This window comes from Ctenocephalides felis, unplaced genomic scaffold (assembly GCF_003426905.1).
Source record: "Ctenocephalides felis isolate EL2017-DRISC unplaced genomic scaffold, ASM342690v1 CF-g0.4_SCAFFOLD_00845, whole genome shotgun sequence".
Taxonomy (NCBI): domain Eukaryota; kingdom Metazoa; phylum Arthropoda; class Insecta; order Siphonaptera; family Pulicidae; genus Ctenocephalides; species Ctenocephalides felis.
The window spans coordinates 76,964,446-76,977,179 of record NW_020536999.1 but is presented as its reverse complement, the minus strand read 5'-3'; the positions used below and the strand labels follow the sequence as shown (position 1 = coordinate 76,977,179).

At 40.2% G+C, this 12,734-nt stretch overlaps 44 non-coding genes across 44 annotated transcripts; all 44 read left to right on the top strand.

Moving 5' to 3' along the window:
* Positions 1–80: 80 nt before the first annotated feature.
* On the top strand, positions 81–153 carry Trnav-cac. Its single transcript has one exon. It is a non-coding gene; the product is annotated as a tRNA-Val (tRNA).
* Positions 154–318: 165 nt separating this feature from the next.
* Trnav-cac lies at positions 319–391 on the top strand. The gene has a single exon. It is a non-coding gene; the product is annotated as a tRNA-Val (tRNA).
* Positions 392–556: 165 nt separating this feature from the next.
* Trnav-cac lies at positions 557–629 on the top strand. The gene has a single exon. It is a non-coding gene; the product is annotated as a tRNA-Val (tRNA).
* Positions 630–744: 115 nt separating this feature from the next.
* Trnav-cac lies at positions 745–817 on the top strand. The gene has a single exon. It is a non-coding gene; the product is annotated as a tRNA-Val (tRNA).
* A 131-nt stretch (positions 818–948) lies between these two features.
* Positions 949–1,021, top strand: Trnav-uac. The gene has a single exon. It is a non-coding gene; the product is annotated as a tRNA-Val (tRNA).
* Positions 1,022–1,186: 165 nt separating this feature from the next.
* Positions 1,187–1,259, top strand: Trnav-aac. Its single transcript has one exon. It is a non-coding gene; the product is annotated as a tRNA-Val (tRNA).
* A 130-nt stretch (positions 1,260–1,389) lies between these two features.
* On the top strand, positions 1,390–1,462 carry Trnav-aac. The gene has a single exon. It is a non-coding gene; the product is annotated as a tRNA-Val (tRNA).
* A 165-nt stretch (positions 1,463–1,627) lies between these two features.
* Trnav-aac lies at positions 1,628–1,700 on the top strand. Its single transcript has one exon. It is a non-coding gene; the product is annotated as a tRNA-Val (tRNA).
* Positions 1,701–1,830: 130 nt separating this feature from the next.
* Trnav-aac lies at positions 1,831–1,903 on the top strand. Its single transcript has one exon. It is a non-coding gene; the product is annotated as a tRNA-Val (tRNA).
* Positions 1,904–2,018: 115 nt separating this feature from the next.
* On the top strand, positions 2,019–2,091 carry Trnav-uac. The gene has a single exon. It is a non-coding gene; the product is annotated as a tRNA-Val (tRNA).
* Positions 2,092–2,395: 304 nt separating this feature from the next.
* On the top strand, positions 2,396–2,468 carry Trnav-cac. The gene has a single exon. It is a non-coding gene; the product is annotated as a tRNA-Val (tRNA).
* A 313-nt stretch (positions 2,469–2,781) lies between these two features.
* Positions 2,782–2,854, top strand: Trnav-cac. The gene has a single exon. It is a non-coding gene; the product is annotated as a tRNA-Val (tRNA).
* Positions 2,855–3,017: 163 nt separating this feature from the next.
* Positions 3,018–3,090, top strand: Trnav-uac. Its single transcript has one exon. It is a non-coding gene; the product is annotated as a tRNA-Val (tRNA).
* Positions 3,091–3,220: 130 nt separating this feature from the next.
* Trnav-aac lies at positions 3,221–3,293 on the top strand. The gene has a single exon. It is a non-coding gene; the product is annotated as a tRNA-Val (tRNA).
* A 165-nt stretch (positions 3,294–3,458) lies between these two features.
* Positions 3,459–3,531, top strand: Trnav-aac. Its single transcript has one exon. It is a non-coding gene; the product is annotated as a tRNA-Val (tRNA).
* A 130-nt stretch (positions 3,532–3,661) lies between these two features.
* On the top strand, positions 3,662–3,734 carry Trnav-aac. The gene has a single exon. It is a non-coding gene; the product is annotated as a tRNA-Val (tRNA).
* Positions 3,735–3,849: 115 nt separating this feature from the next.
* Trnav-uac lies at positions 3,850–3,922 on the top strand. Its single transcript has one exon. It is a non-coding gene; the product is annotated as a tRNA-Val (tRNA).
* Positions 3,923–4,226: 304 nt separating this feature from the next.
* Positions 4,227–4,299, top strand: Trnav-cac. The gene has a single exon. It is a non-coding gene; the product is annotated as a tRNA-Val (tRNA).
* A 314-nt stretch (positions 4,300–4,613) lies between these two features.
* Trnav-cac lies at positions 4,614–4,686 on the top strand. Its single transcript has one exon. It is a non-coding gene; the product is annotated as a tRNA-Val (tRNA).
* A 163-nt stretch (positions 4,687–4,849) lies between these two features.
* On the top strand, positions 4,850–4,922 carry Trnav-uac. The gene has a single exon. It is a non-coding gene; the product is annotated as a tRNA-Val (tRNA).
* Positions 4,923–5,087: 165 nt separating this feature from the next.
* Positions 5,088–5,160, top strand: Trnav-uac. The gene has a single exon. It is a non-coding gene; the product is annotated as a tRNA-Val (tRNA).
* Positions 5,161–5,275: 115 nt separating this feature from the next.
* On the top strand, positions 5,276–5,348 carry Trnav-uac. Its single transcript has one exon. It is a non-coding gene; the product is annotated as a tRNA-Val (tRNA).
* Positions 5,349–5,689: 341 nt separating this feature from the next.
* Trnav-aac lies at positions 5,690–5,762 on the top strand. Its single transcript has one exon. It is a non-coding gene; the product is annotated as a tRNA-Val (tRNA).
* Positions 5,763–5,927: 165 nt separating this feature from the next.
* On the top strand, positions 5,928–6,000 carry Trnav-aac. The gene has a single exon. It is a non-coding gene; the product is annotated as a tRNA-Val (tRNA).
* Positions 6,001–6,288: 288 nt separating this feature from the next.
* Positions 6,289–6,361, top strand: Trnav-cac. The gene has a single exon. It is a non-coding gene; the product is annotated as a tRNA-Val (tRNA).
* Positions 6,362–6,526: 165 nt separating this feature from the next.
* Positions 6,527–6,599, top strand: Trnav-uac. Its single transcript has one exon. It is a non-coding gene; the product is annotated as a tRNA-Val (tRNA).
* Positions 6,600–6,729: 130 nt separating this feature from the next.
* On the top strand, positions 6,730–6,802 carry Trnav-uac. Its single transcript has one exon. It is a non-coding gene; the product is annotated as a tRNA-Val (tRNA).
* A 165-nt stretch (positions 6,803–6,967) lies between these two features.
* Trnav-aac lies at positions 6,968–7,040 on the top strand. Its single transcript has one exon. It is a non-coding gene; the product is annotated as a tRNA-Val (tRNA).
* A 130-nt stretch (positions 7,041–7,170) lies between these two features.
* Positions 7,171–7,243, top strand: Trnav-aac. Its single transcript has one exon. It is a non-coding gene; the product is annotated as a tRNA-Val (tRNA).
* Positions 7,244–7,358: 115 nt separating this feature from the next.
* Trnav-uac lies at positions 7,359–7,431 on the top strand. The gene has a single exon. It is a non-coding gene; the product is annotated as a tRNA-Val (tRNA).
* Positions 7,432–7,866: 435 nt separating this feature from the next.
* Trnav-uac lies at positions 7,867–7,939 on the top strand. Its single transcript has one exon. It is a non-coding gene; the product is annotated as a tRNA-Val (tRNA).
* A 450-nt stretch (positions 7,940–8,389) lies between these two features.
* On the top strand, positions 8,390–8,462 carry Trnav-aac. The gene has a single exon. It is a non-coding gene; the product is annotated as a tRNA-Val (tRNA).
* Positions 8,463–8,627: 165 nt separating this feature from the next.
* Positions 8,628–8,700, top strand: Trnav-aac. The gene has a single exon. It is a non-coding gene; the product is annotated as a tRNA-Val (tRNA).
* Positions 8,701–9,017: 317 nt separating this feature from the next.
* On the top strand, positions 9,018–9,090 carry Trnav-uac. The gene has a single exon. It is a non-coding gene; the product is annotated as a tRNA-Val (tRNA).
* A 165-nt stretch (positions 9,091–9,255) lies between these two features.
* Trnav-uac lies at positions 9,256–9,328 on the top strand. The gene has a single exon. It is a non-coding gene; the product is annotated as a tRNA-Val (tRNA).
* Positions 9,329–9,458: 130 nt separating this feature from the next.
* Trnav-cac lies at positions 9,459–9,531 on the top strand. Its single transcript has one exon. It is a non-coding gene; the product is annotated as a tRNA-Val (tRNA).
* Positions 9,532–9,696: 165 nt separating this feature from the next.
* Positions 9,697–9,769, top strand: Trnav-uac. Its single transcript has one exon. It is a non-coding gene; the product is annotated as a tRNA-Val (tRNA).
* Positions 9,770–10,211: 442 nt separating this feature from the next.
* On the top strand, positions 10,212–10,284 carry Trnav-aac. Its single transcript has one exon. It is a non-coding gene; the product is annotated as a tRNA-Val (tRNA).
* A 168-nt stretch (positions 10,285–10,452) lies between these two features.
* On the top strand, positions 10,453–10,525 carry Trnav-cac. The gene has a single exon. It is a non-coding gene; the product is annotated as a tRNA-Val (tRNA).
* An 867-nt stretch (positions 10,526–11,392) lies between these two features.
* On the top strand, positions 11,393–11,465 carry Trnav-uac. Its single transcript has one exon. It is a non-coding gene; the product is annotated as a tRNA-Val (tRNA).
* A 235-nt stretch (positions 11,466–11,700) lies between these two features.
* Positions 11,701–11,773, top strand: Trnav-cac. The gene has a single exon. It is a non-coding gene; the product is annotated as a tRNA-Val (tRNA).
* A 165-nt stretch (positions 11,774–11,938) lies between these two features.
* On the top strand, positions 11,939–12,011 carry Trnav-uac. The gene has a single exon. It is a non-coding gene; the product is annotated as a tRNA-Val (tRNA).
* Positions 12,012–12,175: 164 nt separating this feature from the next.
* On the top strand, positions 12,176–12,248 carry Trnav-uac. Its single transcript has one exon. It is a non-coding gene; the product is annotated as a tRNA-Val (tRNA).
* Positions 12,249–12,378: 130 nt separating this feature from the next.
* Positions 12,379–12,451, top strand: Trnav-uac. Its single transcript has one exon. It is a non-coding gene; the product is annotated as a tRNA-Val (tRNA).
* Positions 12,452–12,734: the final 283 nt, after the last annotated feature.

Genomic DNA, 12,734 nt, shown 5'->3' with positions numbered 1-12,734 from the left:
AAGGGTTTTGGTGGTTTTTGGATTGTCGGTGCAATCTCATAATGTAATCAATATTGCTGCAAATAGGATTTATTTTTGTAGGTTCCGTGATGTAGCGGTTATCACATCTGCTTCACACGCAGAAGGCCGCCGGTTCAATCCCGGCCGGAATCATATAATGAAATCCTCTATATTAGTTCAAAACCAATGAAGTTTTTTGGTGGTTTATTGACTGTCGGTGCAATCTCACGATGAATCATACACCGAAGTCTTTAATATTTATTCTAAGCCTTTATTAAATATTGGCGATGCGTGCTGCAAATGCGTTTTGATTTTTTAGGTTCCGTGGTGTAGTGGTTATCACATCTGCTTCACACGCAGAAGGCCGCCGGTTGGATCCCGGCCGGAATCATATAATGAAATCCTCTATATTAGTTCAAAACCAATGAAGGTTTTTGGTGGTTTATTGACTGTCGGTGCAATCTCACGATGAATTATGCACCGAAGTCTTTAATATTTATTCTAAGCCTTTATTAAATATTGGCGATGTGTGCTGCAAATGCGTTTTGTTTTTGTAGGTTCCGTGGTGTATTGGTTATCACATCTGCTTCACACGCAGAAGGCCGCCGGTTCGATCCCAGCCGGAATCATCTGATGAAGTCCTCTATATTTATCAAAACGAATAAAGGGTTTTGGTGGTTTATTGATTGTCGGTGCAATCTCATAATGTCCTCAATGTTGCTGCAAATAGGGCTTATTTTTGTGGGTTCCGTGGTGTAGCGGTTATCACATCTGCTTCACACGCAGAAGGCCGCTGGTTCGATTCCGGCCGGAATCATATAATGAAATCCTCTATATTAGTTTAAAACCAATAAAGATTTTTGGTGGTTTATTGATTGTCGCTGCAATCTCATGATGAATCTTACATCGATGTCCTCAATATTGCTGCAAATGGGTTTTGTGTTTGTAGGTTCCGTGGTGTAGTGGTTGTCACATCTGCTTTACACGCAAAAGGCCGCCGGTTCGATCCCGGCCGGAATCATATAATAAAATCCTCTATATTTATTCAAATCCAATAAAGGCTTTTAGTGGTTTATTGACTATCGGTGCAATCTCACGATGAATCATACATCGAAGTCTTCAACGTTTATTCTGAGCTTTTATTAAATATTAGCGATGCGTACTACAAATGCGTTTTGTTTTCGTAGGTTTCGTTGTGTAGTGGTTATCACATCTGCTTAACACGCAGAAGGCCGCCGGTTCGATCCCGGCCAGAATCATCTAATGAAATCCTCTATATTTATCAAAACGAATGAAGGGTTTTGGTGGTTTATTGATTGTCGGAGCAATTTCATGATGAATCTTACATCGATGTCCTCAATATTGCTGCAAATGCGTTTTATTTTTGTAGGTTTCGTGGTGTAGTAGTTATCACATCTGCTTAACACGCAGAAGGCCGCCGATTCGATCCCTGCCGGAATCATCTAATAAAATTCTCTATATTTATTCAAATCCAATGAAGGCTTTTGGTGGTTTATTGACTGTCGGTGCAATCTCACGATGAATCATATATCGAAGTCTTCAATATTTTTTCTAAGCTTTTAGTAAATATTGGCGATGCCTGCTGCAAATGCGTTTTGTTTTTGTAGGTTCCGTTGTGTAGTGGTTATCACATATGCTTAACACGCAGAAGGCCGCCGGTTCGATCCCGGCCAGAATCATCTAATGAAATCCTCTATATTTATCAAAACGAATGAAGGGTTTTGGTGGTTTATTGATTGTCGGTGCAATCTCATGATGAATCTTACATCGATGTCCTCAATATTGCTGCAAATGGGAGTTATTTTTGTAGGTTCCGTGGTGTAGTGGTTATCACATCTGCTTAACACGCAGAAGGCCGCCGGTTTGATCCCGGCCGGAATCATCTAATAAAATCCTCTACATTTATTTAATACCAATAAAGGGTTTTGGTGTTTATTGATTGTCGGTGCAATCTCATGATGTTCTCAATATTGCTGCAAATGGGTTTTATTTTTGTAGGTTCCGTGGTGTAGTGGTTATCACATCTGCTTTACGCGCAGAAGGCCGCAGGTTTGATCCCGGCCGGAATCATCTAATGAAGTCGGTGTCGGTGCAATCTCATGATGAATCTTACATCGATGTCCTCAATATTGCTGCTAATGCGTTTTATTTTTATCGCATCTGCTTGACACGCAGTAGGCCGCCGGTTCGATCCCGGCCGGAATCATCTAATAAAATCCTCTATATTTATTCAAATCCAATAAAGGCTTTTGGTGGTTTATTGACTATCGGTGCAGCATACGTACGATGAATCATACATCGAAGTCTTCAATATTTATTCTAAGCTTTTATTAAATATTGGCGATACGTGCTGCAAGTGCGTTTTATTTTTGTAGATTCCGTGGTGTAGTGGTTGTCACATCTGCTTCACACGCAGAAGGCCGCCGGTTCGATCCCGGCCGCAATCATATAGTAAAATCCTCTAAATTTATCAAAACGAATGAAGGGTTTTGGTGGGTTATTGATTGCCGGTGCAATCTCATGATGTCTTCAATATTGCTGCAAATGCGATTTATTTTTGTAGGTTCCGTGGTGTAGTGGTTATCAAATCACGTGGTGTAGTGGCCGCCGGTTTGATCCCGGCCGGAATCATCTAATGAAATCCTCTATATTTATCAAAACGAATAAAGGGTTTTGGTGGTTTTTGATTGTCGGTGCAATCTCATGATGAATCTTACATCGATGTCCTCAATATTGCTGCAAATAGGACTTATTTTTGTGGGTTCCGTGGTGCAGCGGTTATCACATCTGCTTCACACGCAGAAGGCCGCTGGTTCGATCCCGGCCGGAATCATATAATGAAATCCTCTATATTAGTTCAAAACCAATAAAGATTTTTGGTGGTTTATTGACTGTCGATGCAATCTCACGATGAATCTTACACCGAAGTTTAATATTTATTCTAAACCTTTATTGAATATTGGCGATGCGTGCTGCAAATGCGTTTTATTTTTGTAGGTTTCGTGGTGTAGTGGTTATCACATCTGATTTACACGCAGAAGGCCGCCGGTTCGATCCCGGCCAGAATCATCTAATGAAATCCTCTATATTTATCAAAACGAATGAAGGGTTTTGGTGGTTTATTGATTGTCGGAGCAATTTCATGATGAATCTTACATCGATGTCCTCAATATTGCTGCAAATGCGTTTTATTTTTGTAGGTTTCGTGGTGTAGTAGTTATCACATCTGCTTAACACGCAGAAGGCCGCCGATTCGATCCCTGCCGGAATCATCTAATAAAATTCTCTATATTTATTCAAATCCAATGAAGGCTTTTGGTGGTTTATTGACTGTCGGTGCAATCTCACGATGAATCATATATCGAAGTCTTCAATATTTTTTCTAAGCTTTTAGTAAATATTGGCAATGCCTGCTGCAAATGCGTTTTGTTTTTGTAGGTTCCGTTGTGTAGTGGTTATCACATATGCTTAACACGCAGAAGGCCGCCGGTTCGATCCCGGCCAGAATCATCTAATGAAATCCTCTATATTTATCAAAACGAATGAAGGGTTTTGGTGGTTTATTGATTGTCGGTGCAATCTCATGATGAATCTTACATCGATGTCCTCAATATTGCTGCAAATGGGAGTTATTTTTGTAGGTTCCGTGGTGTAGTGGTTATCACATCTGCTTAACACGCAGAAGGCCGCCGGTTTGATCCCGGCCGGAATCATCTACTAAAATCCTCTACATTTATTTAATACCAATAAAGGGTTTTGGTGTTTATTGATTGTCGGTGCAATCTCATGATGTTCTCAATATTGCTGCAAATGGGTTTTATTTTTGTAGGTTCCGTGGTGTAGTGATTATCACATCTGCTTTACACGCAGAAGGCCGCAGGTTTGATCCCGGCCGGAATCATCTAATGAAGTCGGTGTCGGTGCAATCTCATGATGAATCTTACATCGATGTCCTCAATATTGCTGCTAATGCGTTTTATTTTTATCGCATCTGCTTGACACGCAGTAGGCCGCCGGTTCGATCCCGGCCGGAATCATCTAATGAAATCCTCTATATTTATTCAAATCCAATAAAGGCTTTTGGTGGTTTATTGACTATCGGTGCAGCATACGTACGATGAATCATACATCGAAGTCTTCAATATTTATTCTAAGCTTTTATTAAATATTGGCGATACGTGCTGCAAGTGCGTTTTATTTTTGTAGATTCCGTGGTGTAGTGGTTGTCACATCTGCTTCACACGCAGAAGGCCGCCGGTTCGATCCCGGCCGCAATCATATAGTAAAATCCTCTAAATTTATCAAAACGAATGAAGGGTTTTGGTGGGTTATTGATTGCCGGTGCAATCTCATGATGTCTTCAATATTGCTGCAAATGCGATTTATTTTTGTAGGTTCCGTGGTGTAGTGGTTATCAAATCACGTGGTGTAGTGGCCGCCGGTTTGATCCCGGCCGGAATCATCTAATGAAATCCTCTATATTTATCAAAACGAATAAAGGGTTTTGGTGGTTTTTTGATTGTCGGTGCAATCTCATGATGAATCTTACATCGATGTCCTCAATATTGCTGCAAATAGGACTTATTTTTGTGGGTTCCGTGGTGCAGCGGTTATCACATCTGCTTCACACGCAGAAGGCCGCTGGTTCGATCCCGGCCGGAATCATATAATGAAATCCTCTATATTAGTTCAAAACCAATAAATATTTTTGGTGGTTTATTGACTGTCGATGCAATCTCACGATGAATCTTACATCGAAGTTTAATATTTATTCTAAACCTTTATTGAATATTGGCGATGCGTGCTGCAAATGCGTTTTATTTTTGTAGGTTTCGTGGTGTAGTGGTTATCACATCTGATTTACACGCAGAAGGCCGCCGGTTCGATCCCGGCCGGAATCATCTAATGAAATCCTCTATAATTATTCAAATCCAATGAAGGCTTTTGGTGGTTTATTGACTGTCGGTGCAATCTCACGATGAATCATATATCGAAGTCTTCAATATTTATTCTAAGCTTTTATTAAATATTGGCGATGCCTGCTGCAAATGCGTTTTGTTTTTGTAGGTTTTGTGGTGTAGTGGTTATCACATCTGATTTACACGCAGAAGGCCGCCGGTTCGATCCCGGCCGGAATCATCTAATGAAATCCTCTACATTTATTCAAAACCAATAAAGGGTTTTGGTGTTTATTGATTGTCGGTGCAATCTCATGATGTCTTCAATATTGCTGCAAATGGGTTTTATTTTTGTAGGTTCCGTGGTGTAGTGGTTATCACATCTGCTTTACACGCAGAAGGCCGCCGGTTCGATCCCGGCCGGGATCATGTAATGAAATCCTTTATATTAATTCAAAACCAATGAAGATTTTTGGTGGTTTATTGACTGTCGGTGCAGCATACGTACGATGAATCATACATCGAAGTCTTTAATATTTATTCTAAGCCTTTATTAAATATTGGCGATGCGTGCTGCAAATGCGTTTTGTTTTTGTAGGTTCCGTGGTGTGGTTGTTATCACATCTGCTTTACACGCAGAAGGCCGACGGTTCGATCCCAGCCGGAATCATCTAATGAAGTTTTGGTGATTTATTGATTATCGGCGCAATCTCATGATGAATCTTACATCGATGTCCTCAATATTGCTGCAAATGCGTCTTATTTTTGTAGGTTGCGTGGTGTAGTGGTTATCACATCTGCTTAACACGCAGAAGGCCGCCGATTCGATCCCGGCCGGAATCATATAATGAAATCCTCTATACTTATTCAAATCCAATAAAGGCTTTTGGTGGTTTATTGACTGTCGGTGCAATCTCACGATGAATCATACATCGAAGTCTTCAATGTTTATTCTAAGCTTTTATTAAATATTGGCGATGCGTGCTGCAAATGCGTTTTATTTTTGTAGGTTCCGTGGTGTAGTGGTTATCACATCTGCTTAACACGCAGAAGGCTGCCGGCTCGATCCCAGCCGGAATCATCTAATAAAATCCTCTATATTTATCAGAACGAATAAAGGGTTTTGGTGGTTTATTGATTGTCGGTGCAATTTTATGATGAATCTTACAGTGATGTTCTCAATATTGCTGTAAATGAGATTTATTTTTGTAGGTTCCATGGTGTAGGCCGCCGGTTCGATCCCAGCCGGAATCATCTAATAAAGTCCTCTATATTTATCAAAACGAATAAAGGGTTTTGGTGGTTTATTGATTGTCGGTGCAATCTCATAATGTCCTCAATATTGCTGCAAATATGACTTATTTTTGTGGGTTACGTGGTGTAGCGGTTATCACATCTGCTTCACACGCAAAAGGCCGCTGGTTCGATCCCGGCCGGAATCATATAATGAAATCCTCTATATTAGTTCAAATCCAATAAAGATTTTTGGTGGTTTATTGACTGTCGGTGCAATCTCACGATGAATCATATATCGAAGTCTTCAATATTTATTCTAAGCTTTTATTAAATATTGGCGATGCCTGCTGCAAATGCGTTTTGTTTTTGTAGGTTTCGTGGTGTAGTGGTTATCACATCTGATTTACACGCAGAAGGCCGCCGGTTCGATCCCGGCCAGAATCATCTAATGAAATCCTCTATATTTATCAAAACGAATGAAGGGTTTTGGTGGTTTATTGATTGTCGGAGCAATTTCATGATGAATCTTACATCGATGTCCTCAATATTGCTGCAAATGGGTTTTGTTTTTGTAGGTTCCGTGGTGTAGTGGTTGTCACATCTGCTTTACACGCAGATGGCCGCCGGTTCAATCCCGGCCGGAATCATATAATAAAATCCTCTATATTTATTCAAATCCAATAAAGGCTTTTAATGGTATATTGACTATCGGTGCAATCTCACGATGATTCATACATCGAAGTCTTCAACGTTTATTCTGTGCTTTTATTAAATATTAGCGATGCGTACTACAAATGCGTTTTGTTTTTGTAGCTTTCGTTGTGTAGTGGTTATCACATCTGCTTAACACGCAGAAGGCCGCCTGTTCGATCCCGGCCAGAATCATCTAATGAAATCCTCTATATTTATCAAAACGAATGAAGGGTTTTGGTGGTTTATTGATTGTCGGAGCAATCTCATGATGAATCTTACATCGATGTCCTCAATATTGCTGCAAATGCGTTTTATTTTTGTAGGTTTCGTGGTGTAGTAGTTATCACATCTGCTTAACACGCAGAAGGTCGCCGATTCGATCCCTGCCGAAATCATCTAATAAAATTCTCTATATTTATTCAATACCAATAAAGGGTTTTGGTGTTTATCAATTGTCGGTGCAATCTCATGATGTTCTCAATATTGCTGCAAATGGGTTTTATTTCTGTAGGTTCCGTGGTGTAGTGGTTATCACATCTGCTTTACACGCAGAAGGCCGCAGTTTTGATCCCGGCCGGAATCATCTAATGAAGTCGGTGTCGGTGCAATCTCATGATGAATCTTACATCGATGTCCTCAATATTGCTGCTAATGCGTTTTATTTTTATCACATCTGCTTGACACGCAGTAGGCCGCCGGTTCGATCCCGGCCGGAATCATATAATAAAATCCTCTATATTTATCAAAACGAATGAAGGGTTTTGGTGGTTTATTGATTGCCGGTGCAATCTCATAATGTCTTCAATATTGCTGCAAATGCGATTTATTTTTGTAGGTTCCGTGGTGTAGTGGTTATCAAATCACGTGGTGTAGTGGCCGCCGGTTCGATCCCGGCCGGAATCATCTAATAAAATCCCCTACATTTATTCAATACCAATAAAGGGTTTTGGTGTTTATCAATTGTCGGTGCAATCTCATGATGTTCTCAATATTGCTGCAAATGGGTTTTATTTTTGTAGGTTTCGTGGTGTAGTGGTTATCACATCTGCTTTACACGCAGAAGGCCGCAGGTTTGATCCCGGCCGGAATCATCTAATGAAGTCGGTGTCGGTGCAATCTCATGATGAATCTTACATCGATGTCCTCAATATTGCTGCTAATGCGTTTTATTTTTATCACATCTGCTTGACACGCAGTAGGCCGCCGGTTCGATCCCGGCCGGAATCATATAATAAAATCCTCTATATTTATCAAAACGAATGAAGGGTTTTGGTGGTTTATTGATTGCCGGTGCAATCTCATGATGTCTTCAATATTGCTGCAAATGCGATTTATTTTTGTAGGTTCCGTGGTGTAGTGGTTATCAAATCACGTGGTGTAGTGGCCGCCGGTTCGATCCCGGCCGGAATCATCTAATGAAATCCTCGATATTTATCAAAACGAATAAAGGGTTTTGGTGGTTTTTTGATTGTCGGTGCAATCTCATTATGAATCTTACATCGATGTCCTCAATATTGCTGCAAATGCGTTTTATTTTTGTAGGTTCCGTGGTGTAGTGGTTATCACATCTGCTTAACACGCAGAAGGCCGCCGATTCGATCCCGGCCGGAATCATATAATGAAATCCTCTATATTAGTTCAAAACCAATGAAGATTTTTGGTGGTTTATTGACTGTCGGTGCAATCTCACGATGAATCATACATCGAAGTCTTCAATATTTATTCTAAGCTTTTATTAAATATTGGCGATGCCTGCTGCAAATGCGATTTGTTTTTGTAGGTTGCGTTGTGTAGTGGTTATCACATCTGCTTAACACGCAGAAGGCCGCCGGTTCGATCCCTGCCGAAATCATCTAATAAAATCTTCTATATTTATCAAAACGAATGAACGGTTTTGGTGGTTTATTGACTGTCGGTGCAATCTCATGATGAATCTTACATCGATGTCCTCAATATTGCTGCAAATGCGTTTTAATTTTGTAGGTTTTGTGTGTAGTAGTTATCACATCTACTTAACACGCAGAAGGCCGCCGATTCGATACCGGCCGGAATCATCTAATGAAATCCTCTACATTTATTCAAAACCAATAAAGGGTTTTGGTGTTTATTGATTGCCGGTGCAATTTCATGATGTCCTCAATATTGCTGCAAATGGGTTTTATTTTTGTAGGTTCCGTGGTGTAGTGGTTATCAGATCTGCTTTACACGCAGAAGGCCGCCGGTTCAATCCCGGCCGGAATCATATAATGAAGTCCTCTATATTAATTCAAAACCAATGAAGATTTATGTTGGTTTATTGACTGTCGGTGCAATCTCACGATGAATCATACACCAAAGTCTTTAATATTTATTCTAAGCCTTTATTAAATATTGGCGATGCGTGCTGCAAATGCGTTTTATTTTTGTAGGTTTCGTGGTGTAGTGGTCATCACATCTGCTTTACACGCAGAAGGCCGCCGGTTCGATCCCGGCCGGAATCATCTAATGAAGTCTTCTATATTTATCAAAACGAATAAAGGGTTTTGGTGGTTTATTGATTGTCGGTGCAATCTCATGGTGAATCTTACATCGATGTCCTCAATATTGCTGCAAATGCGTTTTATTTTTGTAGGTTTCGTGGTGTAGTGGTTATCACATCTGCTTCACACGCAGGAGGCCACCGATTCGATCCCGGCCGAAATCATATAATGAAATCCTCTATGTTAGTTCAAAACCAATGAAGATTTTTGGTGGTTTATTGACTGTCGGTGCAATCTCACGATGAATCATACATCGAAGTCTTCATTTTTTATTCTAAGCTTTTATTAAATATTGGCGATGCGTGCTGCAAATGCATTTTATTTTCGTAGGTTCCGTGGTGTAGTGGTTATCACATCTGCTTTACACGCAGAAGGCCGCAGGTTTGATCCCGGCCGGAATCATCTAATGAAGTCCTCTATATTTATCAAAACGAATAAAGTGTTTTGGTGGTTTATTGATTGTCGGTTCAATCTCATAATGTCCTCAATATTGCTGCAAATGCGTTTTATTTTTGTAGATTCCGTGGTGTTGTGGTTATCACATCTGCTTAAACCGCAGAAGGCCGCCGGTTCAATCCCGCCCGATGAATCATACATCGAAGTCTTCAATATTTATTCTAAGCATTTATTGAATATTAGCGATGCGTGCTGCAAATGCGTTTTATTTTTGCAGGTTCCGTGGTGTAGTGGTTATCACATCTGCTTAACACGCAGAAATCCTCTATGTTCATTCAAATCCAATGAAGGCTTTTAGTGGTTTATTGACTGTCGGTGCAATCTCACGATGAATCATACATCGAAGTCTTCAATATTTATTCTGAGCTTTTATTAAATATTGGCGATGCGTTTCGTGGTGTAGTGGTTATCACATCTGCTTAACAGGCAGAAGGCCGCCGGTTCGATCCCGGCCGGAATCATCTAATGAAGTCCTCTATATTTATTCAAATCCAATAAAGGCTTTTGGTGGTTTGTTGACTCTCGATGCAGCATACGTACGATGAATCATACATCGAAGTCTTCAATATTTATTCTAAGCTTATATTAAATATTGGCGATGCGTGCTGCAAGTGCGTTTTATTTTTGTAGGTTCCGTGGTGTATTGGTTATCACATCTGCTTCACACGCAGAAGGCCGCCGGTTCGATCCCGGCCGGAATCATATAATAAAATCCTCTATATTTATCAAAACGAATGAAGGGTTTTGGTGGTTTATTGATTGTCGGTGCAATCTCATGATGTCTTCAATATTGCTGCAAATGCGATTTATTTTTGTAGGTTTCGTGGTGTAGTGGTTATCAAATCACGTGGTGTAGTGGCCGCCGGTTCGATCCCGGCCGGAATCATCTAATGAAATCCTCTATATTTATCAAAACGAATAAAGGGTTTTGGTGGTTTATTGATTGTCGGTGCAATCTCATGATGAATCTTACAGTGATGTTCTCAATATTGCTGCAAATGAGATTTATTTTTGTAGGTTCCATGGTGTAGGCCGCCGGTTCGATCCCGGCCGGAATCATATAATAAAATCCTCTATATTTATCAAAACGAATGAAGGGTTTTGGTGGTTTATTGATTGTCGGTGCAATCTCATAATGTCTTCAATATTGCTGCAAATGCGATTTATTTTTGTAGGTTCCGTGGTGTAGTGGTTATCAAATCACGTGGTGTAGTGGCCGCCGGTTCGATCCCGGCCGGAATCATCTAATGAAATCATCTATATTTATCAAAACGAATAAAGGGTTTTGGTGGTTTATTGATTGTCAATGCAATCTCGTGATGAATCTTACATCGATGTCCTCAATATTGCTGCAAATGCGTTTTATTTTTGTAGGTTTCCTGGTGTAGTAGTTATCACATCTACTTAACACGCAGAAAACCGCCGATTCGATCCCGGCCGGAATCATCTAATGAAATTCTCTACATTTATTCAAAACCAATAAAGGGTTTTGGTGTTTATTGATTGCCGGTGCAATCTCATGATGTCCTTAATATTGCTGCAAATGTAGGGTTCGGATCTATTTTTGTAGGTTCCGTGGTGTAGTGGTTATCAGATCTGCTTTACACGCAGAAGGCCGCCGGTTCGATCCCGGCCGGAATCATATAATGAAGTCCTCTATATTAATTCAAAACCGATGAAGATTTACGGTGGTTTATTGACTGTCGTTGCAATCTCGCGATGAATCATACACCAAAGTCTTTAATATTTATTCTAAGTCTTCTATATTTCTCAAAACGAATAAAGGGCTTTTGGTGGTTTATTGATTGTCGGTGCAATCTCATGATGAATCTTTCATCGATGTCTCAATATTGCTGCAAATGCGTTTTATTTTTGTAGGTTCCTTGGTGTAGTGGTTATCACATCTGCTTCACATGCAGAAGGCCTCCGGTTCGATCCCGGCTGGAATCATATAATTAAATCCTCTATATTTATTCAAATCCAATGAAGATTTTTGGTGGTTTATTGACTGTCGGTGCAATCTCACGATGAATCATACATCGAAGTCTTCAATTTTTATTCTAAGCTTTTATTAAATATTGGCGATGCGCGCTACAAATGCGTTTCATTTTTGTAGGTTTCGTGGTGTAGTGGTTATCGCATCTGCTTTACACGCAGAAGGCCGCCGGTTCGATCCCGGTCGGAAACATCTAATGAAATCCTCTATATTTATCAAAACGAGTAAAAGGTTTTGGTGGTTAATTGATTGTCGGTGGAATTCCATGTTGAATCATACATCAAAGTCCTCACAATTTATCCTAAGCTTCTATTAAATATTGGCGATGCGTATTGCAAATGGGTTTTATTTTTCTAGGTTCCGTAAAGTAGTGGTTAACACATCTGCTTTACACGCAGAAGGCCGCCGGTTCGATCCCGGCCGGAATCATATAATGAAATCCTCCATATTTATCAAAACGAATAAAGGGTTTTGGTGGCTTATTGATTGTTGGTGCAATCTCATGCTGAATCTTACATCGATGTCCTCAATATTGCCGCAAATGGGATTTATTTTTGTAGGTTCTGTGGTGTAGTGGTTATCACATCTGTTTTACACGCAGAAGACCGCCGATTCGATCCCGGCCGGAATCATCTAATAAAATCATATATATTTATTCAAAGCCAATAAAGGGTTTTGGTGGTTTATGGATTGTCTTTGCAATACCGGAATAAATCATACATCGATGTTTTCACTGGTCCTCTTATTTTTATAGGTAGCGCGGTGTAGTGGTTATCTCATCTGCTTAACACGCAGAACGCCGCCGGTTCGATCCCGGCCGGAATCATATAATGAAATCCTCCATATTTATCAAAACGAATAAAGGGTTTTGGTTGCTTATTGATTGTTGGTGCAATCGCATGATGAATCTTACAT